At 34.7% G+C, this 15,468-nt stretch overlaps 1 protein-coding gene across 6 annotated transcripts in view; it reads left to right on the top strand.

The window, feature by feature from the left end:
- The window catches only part of SLC4A10 (solute carrier family 4 member 10), a 366,372-nt gene that overhangs the window by 159,408 nt on the left and 191,496 nt on the right, over positions 1–15,468 (top strand). The gene's annotated exons all lie outside the window — the stretch shown is intronic.

Genomic DNA, 15,468 nt, shown 5'->3' with positions numbered 1-15,468 from the left:
AAACTAAGTAGGATTGGGCAATTTCAAGACTACTGCTCAGATGGGAGATCTCTCACAAAGTCATAATCATCCACAAATATGAATTGAGGGGCTACAGAGTATAAAATTTTATCTGTACTAGTCTATGTACAATGCTCTAAATTTTCCCAGAAGTCTAAGTGGATGATGCTGAAAGTAGGTTGCTTAAGTCCTAGCTCATTTAAAAACAATTATATCCCCTTTGTACTTTAAATACAAAGATTAATGAGTTATTTTAAGTGAAAAATGATGTTAATAAAAATGATTTTTTAAAAAAGACCAGCTGTCTATTGAAAGATTGTTTGTCTTGGAGTCAGGAAACTTGGGTTTGATTTCAGATTCTGTTATTAGTTCATGGCCAAAGGCCATTCACTAAACTTTTCTGAACCTCATTTTCTTATTTTGTAAAATGGGGACAGTTGGGGTGATAGTAATCACACTACTGTACTTACTTTTCAAGGATGTCGTGTCAGAAGAGCTTTGGAAACTTTGAAGCTCTTTATTAATATAAGTTATTAGAAGAGTTACATCTTGTTTTGTGAATTTTTATAGCTCTCTGATCTTCAGTTTTATGAATGGGGAATGAGAAATATAATAGGATTTGGTCAATTATCTCAGTATTGTGAAGTCATCTTTTTCTCTTGCCCTTTTTTGCTTGTTCTTTTAGCCATCTTATTTTCTGCCCTCTTAACCAGTCACTTCCTTATGATGTAATACTGTTGAGAGGAGAAGGTTTTGGTATTTTTAGTACTATTCCTCATTAGTCTTACTAAGAAATATAACAATGTGTCCCCAAACTAGATACATTATCGTGCATTATAGATGAGTACCTAAAGAGTATTAATTTTTCTTCTCTCTATGTCTCTCTTTCTCTCTGTTTCTCCCTCTGTCTCTGTTTCTCTCTGTCTTTTTCTCTCTCTCTCTTACCCCCACCCCTCACCCCCATCAACCTATCCAAATAGTTGGAAGCAATGAAAGTTATAGAGATATGCAGAATAATAAAAGATTCTGTTTCCCAGATCAGCTTCAAGGGGTTGTTGTTGTTGTTGTTGTTGTTGTTGTTGTTGTTGTTGTTGTTGTTTTTCAAAGAGAATCACAAAGGCCTTTTGATCTAAATTCTTACAGCTTTCCATTGGGAAATGCTAGTCTAGATTCCAAAGAGATGTGAATGAGGAGAAATTTCTATAAGGGGGAAAACCTTTCACTACACAAGTATCCTAATATTAGGGAAAGAGGCCTCTATCATGTATCTAACCAGATTATAAATATTTATTTACAGATACAGGTTCTGTAACAAGCATCATCGGTTCATTTATGTTCATAAAGAAAAGATGATACTTGAATTTACAAAAATACTAAAAAGCATACAATTCCTTATGTGTGTTATATGAAGGATGTAACCACAGCCACAGTCCAAACATTTTTTTTTTTTTTGGCAATGTATTTTGGCAGACATGATTAGAGTTGAAGCTGAAACAACATACTAGTTGAAATGCCATGTTAGTTGCCTTCAAATTTATACACACGCACACACACACACACACACACATATATGTATATATATATATTATATATGTATGTATATGACTGTTAATCCTTCTCACTTTTTTTCTTTAATGATTTCATTGGCTTTCATGGGTTCAATTATTATTCTTACAAGCATGACTATTATATCCAGATCTTTAATTCTAATCTCTTGAACTCCAAGTCCTTCATTACCAGTTGGATATTAGCTCTGGGTATTCTTTTGACATCTCAAGCTAAATTTTTCTGGATATTAGCTCCTCTGGTTATTAGCTCCTGGGTATTCTTTTGACATCTCAAGCTAAATTTTTCCAAAATGTAAATCTGTATGTCCACTTATCCCTGACATGTTAGCATGAGGCAAGCTGCAGAATAGGAAATTGTCCTGGAAGGCAATTCTGATAGTGGAACACATGGAAACATCACCATGGGAATAGAAGTGGAGCAATAAAGATGACATTAACAGCTCTAGACTCCCAGGCCACTAGTCAAATCCCTTTGGATTCTGTTTTGCTGAACTGAATCAAAGAAGACAAAAAGCTAATGATTTCTCCTTCTCCCTATGCCTCTCTTTTCCCAAGAGAAACATGTCTATTCTATGAATTTTTCTTGCTTAAGAGTATGTTTGCTTTTTGTTTCACTTTTATTTTAAATTCTGTTTTTCTGAGATAAATGTATTGGTGATCTATGTATTTCATTACTTGAATGCAGCAAAGAAAAAGCAGTAGGGTGAAATGCCTGGGAGATTTTGCAATTGTGGCAAAAATTCACTAGGGAATTTCTGGCTGGAGGCTTAAAGCAAACAAAGAGAATTATTGATTAATATTTTATAACATCCAAGGTTAAAGAAAAAAAGAAGGATCTGGATCTCTAAATTAGATAAAGAATTCAAGAACTTTGATTATAGAGAAAAGAGATTGGACTGATAAGGAAGACATTTGATTCAACTTTTCTTTTTTCAATGTTTTTTTACTTTCAGTTCTATTGATGTTTTGTTTTTACACTATATATACATTTAGAGATTACTTCTACTTCATGAGAGCTCTTTTGTAACAAAATAAAACAGTTAAATAAATCAAATAATACAGTAACCTCATCAGGAAGTTTATGAAGCATTTTATATCTGTGACATCCTCCCTACCTCTCATTAAAATTTAACAGAGTATTAATTTCTTAAAATATGCATAATCAAATTAATTTCCCCAATAGATATATATGCACATATATAATATATGTTTATGTTGTATAGATACACATACATATGCATATAAATGCACACATACATATGCATATATACACATATGCATACAAATATGTATTGTCATTTCTCTGTAATAAATGTAATAAACAAAAAAATAAATAGTAAAATAAAATTTCACCATCAGTGTCCTGGAGCTATGGATGGTCTTTCTATTGATCAAAGTTCTCAGCACTTCAAAATTATTTTTAAGTGTTCTATAAATTATTCTGTTTTATTTTGTTCTTCATTAGTTTACGAAAGTACTCAAAATTGTTCATTTTAAAAATGTCAATATTATAAATTGTTTTCGTTTTGGTCACTTTATTCTGCATCAGTTCATAAGTCTTCCCATAACTTTTTGAAACCATCTGTTTCTTTATTACAGTTGATCAGTATTCTATAACATTCTCCAATCATTTTAGTTTTCAGGGTTTGGTTTGTTTTTTTTGCCTATACACAATCACTCAAACACACACACACACACACACACACACACACACACACACACACGCTACAATAAATAATTTTTTACATAATGGATCTTTTCTTCTTTCTTTACTCTCTCTTGGGTTTAGACCTAGCAGAGATATGCTGGGTCAAAACTCATGCCTTGTTTAGTAACTATTTTTGTTTATAATTCCAAATTGCTTTTCATAATTGTACCCATTTACAGGTCCACACAAGTATATCAGTTTGCCTGATTTCCCATAGCCCCTCCAAAAGTTATCTTCTACCTGTTTTTTAAAATCATCTTTGCCATTCTGTTAGATATGAGGTAAAATCTCAGAATTGTTTCAATTTGCATTTCTCTAAATAGTAGTGATTTGGAGCATTTTTTTTATTTCTCTATAGATAGTCTGTCTTCCCGTTAATTCTAGCTTAAAAGGAGAACCAAGCCAAACCAAAGGAACTGAGAGAGAGGACTAGAAAGAAAGCCAAGACTGAGAGCAGGAATTGGTTTAGGTTGCCAGCCACATGAGGATGGGGCCCAGAAAGAGCAAATGAGTAATCCTTTGCTCTTTATTCTAGTCTTGAAGTCATTCCACTGTATTGTTCAATCTTTTCACTTTTGTCTGACTCTGTGATGCCATTTGAGGTTTCCTTGCTAAGATCCTAGCATAATTTGCCATTTTCTTCTCTAGCTCATTTTACAGATGAAGAAACTGAGGTAAACAGAATTAAGTAACTTTCCCAAGGCCATAAAACTAATGATAATGCTCTGAGACCAAATTTAAACTCAGAAGATGCATTCTCTCTAGGCTGGGCACTCTATTCATTGTACCACCTATCTGTCCAAACAAGAAATATTTGTTTCATCAATGAAAGTTGGTCATGAGTTTTACCTCAAAAAGGAAAGATAATTCTCTGACTACCCTAAGGTTCTGACTTGAACCATTAGAGTAGGAAAGAATCCAACAGGAGACAAGTTCAGGAATAGGAGCAGTTAAAAAACTGCATGTGAAGGGAGAACTAATAGTCATATTCAGTTTGTGTATTGGGAGCCCACAGTTTGAAAGACAAGCATTGCACATTGAAACAAGGAAAGACCAGGAGCCTTTTGATTGGAAGGAAGTTTAACGGAATTGCAGTTTAAATTTTCAAATTTCAGCATTATTTACAGTTTGAAAATGGCAAAGACTCCCATATGTCCCTAGATGTTCTGTGCTTTACTTTCTGATCTGAGTGGGAAAAGAAAGAAGATAGCTTTTCCAGGGGCTTTGATATGAAGATATAGTTGTTGGAAAAAATAGAGTCCCATTGAGTGAAGAATTGGTAGAATTTGTTTTCCTCGTCCCCAGAGCCAAACTGGGAAGTTTTAATGTGATCTGTGTTTTTTGTAACAAGATTTTGAAATCTGATTGTAGGACACAGAATACTACTGAGTGAAAACCTGGCTGACCTTTGCATTGCTGCAACTTGGGAACTTTGTAGCTTTCTGGTTTGAGGGTCCTTTTTATCACAACAAAGTATAAGGTTTTCTCAGTGTCTTATTAAGCATTGTCACTGTTTCATCAGCAAGGTACAAATTGACCCAGCACAAGAGAAATGGAGACTAAAAAGGGAACAGCTATCAGAGAAATGATTTTGTGTAGGACAGACTGTTTCTAAAGGGACCAAAGGCAACAAAACCTGCAGTACAGAGTCGTGAGCTCCCCTGAACATATGGGTATTCCTTACTCATGTGACTCTTTGCTAGATTTCTGTGTATGCCCACATTTCTCCACGGATACTGCCAATGTTAGTAGATGATTGTGACCCAGGTTTATATGTAGATGTGATATTTTGATTATTAGTACATTTGCTATCTCTTGAGCAAATGTAATGTTATAATTGTCCCTGGTTTATCTTATAGTTTAATGTTTAAATGATTAATGTTCAAAAACTAATAGAATCATGGTAATTAATTTTGTCTAAATGAGAAACCCATTTCAAGGACATCAGGGGAAAAAAAAGTAATAGGACTATATTCCATCCCCAACAGGCTTATTCACTGGGATCCTAAGAACATTTGAGTCATATTCACTTCTTAGTAGACTATTTCTAGGATTCCCATTGCTGCTGGTGTGATGGCAACATGAGTAAATGAACCAAGCCAGAGAGGTTAAGAAAAGATCTAAGCCTTGTGCCAAATATACATTTTATTGTATCGTTAGACTATAAACTCATGGAGGACAGAAATTGTTTTCACTGTGTTTTTCCTATCTTCAATGTTTAGAATAGTGATCTAACACAAAATAAATGCTTAATAAGTTTTTATTGTTCATTAATTGTTTATGACTCTTTTCTTATCAGAGAGTAATACCACATCTTTCATGAGGCAGTTAGATATCACCATGGATAGAGTACTGAAAAACCTGATTCAGATATAGCTTCAGATACTTAGTTGTGTAACCCTTATCAAACCACTTAGGTGCCACCAGTCCGTTTTCTGAACTGTAAAATGGGAATAATAGTAGCATCTTTCTTCCAGGGTTTTTGTAAGGATTAAATTAAGTATTGTAGAGTACTTATTAGTACAATGCCTAGAATATAGTGGGTAATTAATAAATGCTTATTTCCTCCCCTTCATTAAAGGAGGCAGTGGAGGAAACATCTTCTTGTAAGATTAGATCAACTCTAATTAGTTAGCAGTTTGTAAAGATTCCAACATCTCCCCCTTTCTTTTGTTTTAGAACATAGGGTGGTCATGACCTCCCTGATTTCTCAAGGAGGTGAGAACCCCACCTAAAAGGTGATCACGCCTTCCCTGACATCTCAGGAAGGGAGATGAAAACACCAAAGGAAATAGGAAATCAAATCAGATTAGTGGGTTTCTGAAGGGGTACATATAAATCCATCAATATGGGCCAGGGATGTTTTAAATAGTCAGAACTTCAGAAGATGAGGAAGCATAGAAAGGAAAATATGGAGGGATTAGCAATGACAGAATCACATACTGGCTGCTAACTGAGAAATGGCACAAAGGAGTGAGTACTAAGACAAATGACTACTTTCTTTGTCTTCCCATTGAACCTCCAGACTTCTAGTCTTTTGCATGATAAAATTTAGAAGGTAATAAGATCATCCCCTTTATTCCATCCCATTGAATTTTATCCATTCCTATTCCCTGTTTTTTTCTTTTTCTGTGCTAGTCTATGTTCTTGTAAAATATACATCCAAATACAAGGGTCTTACTAAAGAAAGAATGACTTATTAGGGTTCATCTGGAAATGAGTTCACTTTAGTGGAAAGCTATTACATGATTAAATTCCATATTATATATAGTTTTCCATAGATATACATGATTATAATTATAATAAATAATAACATTAGTAATAATAATAATATTTATTTAAGGTTTGCAAGATATTTTACAAATATTATCTCATTTGATCCTTACAACAACCCTGCAAAGTAGATACAATTATTTCCCCAATTTTATAGATGAGGAAACTGAGATAGTCAGAGGATTCAAGAGTCTAAGATGTTAGATTCATGGAATAAATGAATAATAAACCAAGCCTCCTGAAATGTGCACTTATAATGAGTATTCATTTTAATCTAGTAGGGATAGGAGAATGCAGTAGCAGACAGCATCATTAAAATTAGCAGATGGTGTTTACAATGCCAAAATAAAGACTAGAATAATTAGATGCACCTTGTCAGAAAAATTTGGTAGAGAAAAGCAATGGCTTGAACATCATCTTAGGTTCCATGACTGGCTGTATTACAGTTGGTTGTGTAAGCAGTTAACAAGTCAATTAATTTCTCTGTGCCTTACTGGCTTCATCTATAAAATGAGGAGATTATCCCTTCCGGTGCTGAAATTCTGTGGTTCTAGAAGTCATTTTTTGGAATGTAGCTCCTTAGAGGGAAATCCTTACTATGCTTTGTTTAATAACTAAATATTTGAAATTTTTAAATATTTGCTTAGACTCATATTAAAGGTATGTCACATACAAGTTCTGGAAAAGATTGGTTACTCCAGAACAATATCAAAGGCAATAAAAGTATCCTGCCCCATTTCATTTAGTCTTGACTGTTGCTAGAAAGTTCCAGCAATTGGAATCTGTGATTTTTTTTTTTGATGCTGTTACCAGTAGGGAGGAAATGGAATATGAATATTTGTATGATATAAAATACAAATTCCATTTTCTATCTCTTCTGTCAAAAATATTCTATTAGTAGAGCTATTTAAAATAAAAGAAAAGCAAAGCTTTAAGTTTTTTGGCTTTAAAAAAAAGTGATTGAGAGGAGATATTTGAGGAATATCAATTTCCATTTCTTTCCTGACAAGCAATTGGTGGCATTTATTCCATCCTCTGTGTTTTCTCCTTTGATATATTCTGTCATGTGCCTATTATGAGTCAAGCTCTGTGCTAGGTGCTGAAGGTTCGAAGAAAAAAAACTCCCTCATGAAGGGATGCCATAGAGGAGAGACATGTATACACACACACACACACACACACACACACACACACATACTTAAATGCAAAATATATAACAAACAAATACAAAATAAATTCAGGGTGGGACAAATTCTTAAAAACTGAAGAAATCTGGGCCTTTTGTCAGAAGTGGTATTTGAATTAAATCTTGGAATAACATTTCAGCTGGTCAGGGTGAGAAAGGAAAGATTACTAAGTATGGAGACAGCATATGCAAAAATATGGAGTCTTGTGTTTAAGAAACTGCAAGGAAGTCAGTTTGGCAGAAAGCAGAGTGTGTGAGGGGCATCCTAGGTAATTGGAGTCAAATTGTGAATGCCTAATTGAGAAGTTTATATTTTGCCAGAGATGCAACAGGGTAAGTCATAAATTGTTCATAAATGATTGAGGTAAGGAAGAATGATATGATCTGAAAATATCACTATGGCAGTTGATTGTGTAATGCATCAGAAAATGAAAAGAGTGTATATAGGGAGACCAATCAGGAAGCTCTTTTGCAATTGTCTAGGCAGAAATAATATGGGGACTACTACTTTAATGTTGAGTGGAGAGGAGAGGAAAGATGTGAAAGATGTGGTGTCTGATTGAATAGGGAGAACAATCAAAGTGAAGGATCAAGGATGACAAGGGTTAGAAACATAGGAACTCAGAAGTATGTACATGGTCTTGACAGAAAAAAAAAGAGAAAATTATGCACAAGAGTAGATTTAGAGGAAAAAATGAAATCTGTCTGAGACATGTGGCACATCCAAGTAGACATTACAAAAAGCATTTGAAGATGTGGGATTAGAGCTCAGGAGAGAGATTTATGTAGATTTGGGAGTCACCTTAGAGATGATGACTAAAGACAGGTAACCCAATGATATAGTCAAGAGAAATGATAGAGGAAAAAAAGGACTAGAACAGGGTCTTAGGGAGTATTTGTATATGGATGGGATGGGGGGGGGGGAGAAGAGGAATGACGATCCTATAAGAGGACAGAGTAAGATTAATCAGATTATTCAGGTAGGAGAACTACAACAAAGCAGAAAACTCAGTGAGGAAAGAGTATTCTGAAGAATGGCACAGGCAACAGTGACTGGTATTGCAAGAGTAGTCAAGAAAGAAGAGGAATGAGAAAAGCCATTGGATTTAGCAGTAAAGAGATCATTAGAGAAGAGTAGAGTTGTCAGTAAAGCAGCCAAATTATATGAGATTGAGAAGTGAGTGGGAGAGAGAGATATGAAATAAATGAATATAGATAAATTTTTTAATGAATTTGGCTATGAAAGGGAAAAAAATTATTGCATAACAACTTGAGGGCATTGTATGGTCAAGGAAAAGTTTTTTTCAGAATGGATGAATTCAGAGTATGTGGGGGAGGGCAGCACGTGAGAAAACTTAGAAATTACAAAGAAGCCAGAGTTGCAGAACACTATATCAAATCTGGACAGAATACTGAAAAGAAGAAATATCACCTTGGTGAAAAAGATTCATATAGTAAAAAAATGTGTTTTTTTCCTAGTTGCAATATATGGCTTTGAGAATTGGATTGTAAGGAAAGCTGAGCACCATATAATTGATGCTTCAATCTATGAGAAGATTTTTCAAAGTCCCTTGGGCAACAATGAGATTGAATCATATTGAAACTGAAGCTTAAATATTTTGGCCACATAATGAGGAAACAGGATTCATTAGAAAAGACATTGATGTTGGGGGAAAAATGAAGGCAAAAGGAAAAGAGGCTAGCAGAGGATTAAATGGACAAATGATATCTTGGAAGCAATGAAAATAAGCTTGGGCAGACAGGAAGATGGAGGGGAATAGAAAAGCATGACATGCTATAGTCCATGAGCTCACAGAGTAAGATCCAACCGAAAAAACTGAACAACAAAAGGATTAAATTCCTAAAAGAAATGAGAATAGATGGGATCTAGACCACAAGTAGTGGAGTTCACCTTTGAGACTGAAGTAAAAAAGGAAAGAACTAGGGATAATGTTAAGAACTGAAGTATTGAAATCATTGAGAAGAAGGAGCTCTCTTGAGAGATGACTTCAATTTTTTTTTTTCATTAAAGCCTGAGGAAAGTTTTCTTCTGATCAGAAGATCAAAGAAGAAATGGAAAATACAGTGTAACTGACTTGAAGAAAAAGTCTAGAATAGATGATGTTGTGGGGAGTAGAATAGAATCAATCTAGGAAGAGTAAAGGATTGGCATGCAGTAGTAAAAATCAATGAGATGAAAGTGCTGCACTTGACATAAAGAAGATACGGATTTGAATTTTGCCTCTGGCACTTAGTTGCTGTATAACCATAGAGGTAAGTGACTTAGTAGTCACTTTGACTCTTGGTGCAGTTATCTATGGAATCTTCATATAGTTGTTTTAGGGTAAGGTGAGATAAGATATAAAAATAAAAGAATGAGATTATTAGAGAATCTTGTAGAAAAATTAAGTGTAACTATGTGGTACAGTAGATAGTGTGCTGATCATGGGGTTTCTTGGCAAAGCTACTAGAGTTGTCCATTTTCTTTTCTAGCTCTTTTACAAAGGAGGAATCTGAGGCAAACAGGGTTAAATAATTTACCTAGGGTCAGACAGCTAATAACTGTCTAAAGCCATATTTGAACACAGGAAGAGGAGTATTCCTGATTCCAGTTCTGGACCTCTGTTCTCTGTATTACCTCTCTGCCCTAGTGTAGTATAGGTGCTCTGTATATCCTGCTCTTCTTTGGGGCTACAATCACATATTAACGTTTTTTTCCAAACTCCTTTTTAATTGGGCTAGCTTTCCCATGTGTCTTTTATTTTTCTGTCTTAACTCTGTGTTTCACATCCTGTACAACTCATCTGGTAGAATCCCCCTAATTTTCTCTTCCCTTTCCTTCCAAATTATCTATTGCTCATCTGTAATTATGTTTTCAGTAACTCCAAGCTTCCTAATTTTTCCTTACAGATGTTTTAACTCTTTTATTTCTCTAGATTCCCTCCAAAAAAAACCCCATGTTTATTTTATTTCCTATCATGTTTTCTTATGGATTTCCCAATTTTCTTTCCTTGAAAAATCCTTCCATCATTCTTAACTCTTCATATTCTCAGATTCTGCCCATAACTTTCATCCATTTTTTCAAATATCATGCTGTTAGCTTTTTAAACACGTTCTGATATGAATTAAAGAATGTGAGAGATTCTGCAGAAATTAAATTATCACAATAATTTTGAGTTTGATTGTGTTACTCATTCTCTAACCCATTTTCCTAGAATAAAACTAAAACTTACACTTTGTCAGAATTATAGAACTATTCAATAAATACCATTAAATTAAACTAAACAATATTTTGTGTTTCATGAAAAACATATCTAGGAAAGCATTTTTCTTCCCCAATAAAAAATTTGTTAAAATAATGGTACAATTTAGATTTTTTTAAAAGTGTATATCCTGTCAGTTCCACTTAACAAATATGTGTGAGGGCCTATTGTTTGCAAAGCACTGGGAATAAAAGGTAAAAAGTGATCATTCCTGCTTTTGAGGACCTTGGATTTTAATGGCTAGTGAATTTGAAACACGAACAAATAGTAGAATGATCAAATAATGAGAAATATAAAAGATAGGAATAGTATGGTGAAAAATCTTAGAAAGGAGAGATTTTTCACATGTAATATGTGTAGGAGGAGAAAGAATAGACAAAGACTTCATGAAAAAGATGACTCCTAAATTAGATTTTTAAGGAACAAAAGGACTTCACTAATATATCACATTTTAATTCTTCAGTACTCTCATTTCCCTTTCTCTGTTTCTCTGCTCATGTGTGTACCCCCAAATGATATGCTTTTTCCTCTTCCTTTCACCCAGCCAAATCTATTTATTTTTCAAGGCCCAGTAGCCATCTCCATTAAGCATTTTTTAAAGTCTCCTCAGACTTCATCATCTTTCCTACAGAACTTATAATTTCTACCACACAATTTAGTTTTGGGATTTTTTTTTACCTTACTGTTATTTCATATTTTAGTTCCTTTTCCAATAAAAAGAGGGGGGGAGGGCAGGAGACTTCCTAGGTTCAAGAGACCTGAAATTTTATAATAGCTTTGCTTCTGCTTTGCTGAGTGACCTTGGACAAATTATTTAATCTCTTTTGGATTTACTTTCCTCGAACTGAAAATAAGAGATTAGACTCAATAGTGTTTAAGGTCATTTCCAATTCTAAAAATTTTTGAGTTTAGTTTATAAGAATCATGAGGGCAGGAAATGCATTTTGTAGTTCTCTATATTTGCCATGATGCTGACCATAGACTAGCACAAATGTTTGTAGATTATCTGTTAAAAAAAAAATTCTAGTTTCTATAAAAATTCATTTTGGGATGCTGAATTTTAGACAATGAGCTCTAGAAACTTTACAAACTAAATGAGAAAGAAAATAGAATTATTATCCAATCAAATTCATTTTATTGTCAACATGTTTTCTTACACATGTGCCAATTATAGTATTTAGTTTTAAAAAATATCCAACATGGCATCTTTTGTGTGAAACCTGTAGCTCTTCATTTCTAATTTTTTTTAAATATTAGAATAATTTACTAGGGCAAGTCAGCACAGTAGAGATGAAAAAGCCCTGGGCTGGAATTCAAGATGGGTAAGGGACCCAAGAGGTGATGTGATTCATTGCAAATAGTGCTGGATTTGGAAACAGGCGATTCAGATCTAAGTTTAGCTCTGGCACTTTCTAGCTTTGTGATCATTAGGCACATCATTTAGGTCTTTTTTAGTCTAGGTTTCTCATCTGAAAAATGGAGATTAATAATAATACCTGACATCCATGTAGAACTTAAATTCAGAGTGAAAATCATGTGTGAGATAAAATTGAAATTTTTAAAACAAAAATTAGTTTGCCTTTCTTTAACCATCCCATGGTTCTTATTACTTCTCCCCTACATTTGAATAGTTGATTATCATGAAACTGAGTAAATTATATTTTGAACACTAATGTTATATTTCTACATTTATTGTCTCACTTTTGTATTTATATACCCATGTTTGACACTTTTTTGTTTGTTGTTGCAATTCAATTCTGTTCAATCCTTTGTGACTCCATTTATAGTTTTCTTGGAAAAAGATGCTGGAGTGGCTTGCCATTTCCTTCTCTATCTCATTTTACAGCTGAGAAAAATGAGGCAAACAGAGTTAAGTGACTTGCCCATCATTACATAGTTAGCTAGCATCAGAAGCCAGATTTGAACTAGGAAAGATAAGTCTTCCTGACTCCAAGCTTGTGTCATGAGTAGAATTCAAATGCTGGTCTTTCTGACTTCAAGGAGAGTCCTATATAATAATCATTGCACTAGTTGCTAGGGGAAGATATGCCTTGAATGTGTTATTATTAGCTTATCTTTTCTTTCTCCATTTCTCTTCTTCTTCCGATATTCCTCTCTCTCTTATTTCTCTCTCTGAAGAGAATTTCTGTCAGCCTCAAGGTTCTTTGATCTATTGTGACAAATGGTTTCTTGCTGGGTTTTCTGCCTCTGGTAGTCTCTCAGTGATTAAAGATCACGTGGCTTATTCGGCTTCATGTACTTGACCTTTTCAAATGATTGGCAGGTCTAAATGGCTACGGCAACACAGTAATTATGTGCTAGCTGGGTTATGTTCATTTCACGAGAGAGAAAAAATCCTACCATAATGACACAGTTCTTTTGGATAGCAGAAAACATGTCCCCTTCCCCACATCTAAATAAAAGCTAAATAAAAGAGAATAGAATCTCTCTGTTAGTCACAATGATACCTCCCCTTCCCACCTCAGATTCAGTGCATTCTTTAGGCATTATATAAACATTCAATGTATACTTACCATGCCCACCTTAAGGAATTGTTTACTTTATGGGCTACCCTCTTACATAATTAAAATGTTTTGAAGCTGCTGGTTTTGTTCAGCAACACACTTCCACCCACATTGTTTGAATAATGAAACCCAAGCTTTCCCAGCAAAGTTTATGGCCACAAAGACAATATTGCTTCATAAGGACACCTTAGTTTTTCATTACAGAGGAAATGTAAATAGTTCTAAATGAGCATGTTTGTTTACCAAGTACAAAAATTATCTAGTTAAGTTTTTCTAAAATTGAAAATATTGAAATACATTTTATATGAAATCTTTTAAATTCTCACAAATTTTGTTGTGAATTCTGGCCTTAAGACCCCCAACTTGTAACTTTCCCTTTCCCTGGGACTATTGGTGGCCAATCAATGAGAATCAGATTGGTTTTGGTTTAAGGTATGGTCCTTAAGAAATCTAGCCAGGATTATCCCAAGATATTTTGGGATGCAAAAGAAAAAAAAAATATTGATTGGCCACCAGTAGGTCCCAGGCCAAGACCGGTCATTGTTTAAGTCCTGGTTGACTCAGATTGAATGTAAATAGCGTTCATTTTTGCTTTAGCCAGAAACCCTAAAGGTCTTCCCCTCCCAGATTCATTCATTTATTTATTTACATGATTTTTTTTTTTGCCTAGGTGAAAAGAGGAGATTCTTTGCCTCAATTGCTAGCTTAACCTTAATTGCTTGATGGGCACAGCCTCTGTCAAACTGAGATCTATTGAAAATTGTAGCTTAAAAGTGCCAAGATCTCCCATTGCATCCAGGCCAACTTCAGTCATCCTGGACCCAGATGGCTCTGAAGGGGAATATGAGGCAGGTGACCTTGCACAGCCCTCCCTCACTGAAATCCAATTCACCTGCATGTCATAGCATCACCTCCCTGATGTCATGGTCCTCTTCAAGAACGAAGGACAAATAACAACCTCTTTGAGTAAAGCTGGCCCACAAACTGGAAAACTCCTTTCCTTCATTCCTTCCTTCTTCCCTCCCTCCCTCCCTTCCACCCTTCTTTTCTTTTTTCTTTCCTTCCTTCCTCTTCCCTTTCCTTCCCTTCCTCCCTTCCTTCTTTCTTTTCTTCTTGCCTTCCTTCCTTCCTTTTTTTTGTACTCCCTTCTTTCCTCCCTTCCTCCTTTCTTTCCCTTCCTTCTTCCTTTCCTCCTTTCTTTCCCTCCCTCCCTCCTTCCTTCCTCCCTTCTTTTCCTTCCTTCTTTCTTTCCTTCCTTCCTTCCTTAAGTGTCTACTCTATGCCAGGCACAGTTCAAGGTTCTGGAGATACAAAAATAGGCAAAAGATAGGCCCTGCCCTCAAGAAATTTACAATAGCACGCAACGTTTTGTATAGGATAAATAGGAAATAATTAATGTACTGAATAAAATTAGAGAAATTGGGGAAGATTTCCTATAGAATGTGAGATTTCAGTTGGTGCTATAATTGCTAGTCTGGTAATAGGAGCTGCATTTATGGGGGTCTTTTACATGTACTCTCCCTGACCCAAGTAAAGGCATTTCCCTGCTTATGATAATGATGCTACCTCCTATCACCTCTACCTAAACCCTCTTAATACTTTCTTCCAAGTATCCCTTCAAGACACATCTGAAGCAGCATCTAGATCTTGTGAAAAGAAAAATGAATAGTTTCTTCCAATTTCCTTCCCCAAGAATTTATTTCCCCCTTTTGGTGGAATCTGGAGGTTTTTGTGCACATTACAAGCTTTTCACTTTTACTTGAATGGTAGACCATTAGAAGAAGCCTAAATGCTAAATTTATAGTAGTATATATACCTTGAATGAGATTTAGAAACCATGGAATTTTATATATGAGTTACATTAGATTAATATTACTGTGAGGATTTTAATTTTGTTTTTGTCTGCCTCTGTTAGGATTTTGTAATACTTTTCACATGTGATAAT

This window comes from Antechinus flavipes, chromosome 3, assembly GCF_016432865.1.
Source record: "Antechinus flavipes isolate AdamAnt ecotype Samford, QLD, Australia chromosome 3, AdamAnt_v2, whole genome shotgun sequence".
Lineage (NCBI taxonomy): Eukaryota > Metazoa > Chordata > Mammalia > Dasyuromorphia > Dasyuridae > Antechinus > Antechinus flavipes.
This window is presented reverse-complemented; position numbering and strand designations above follow the sequence as displayed.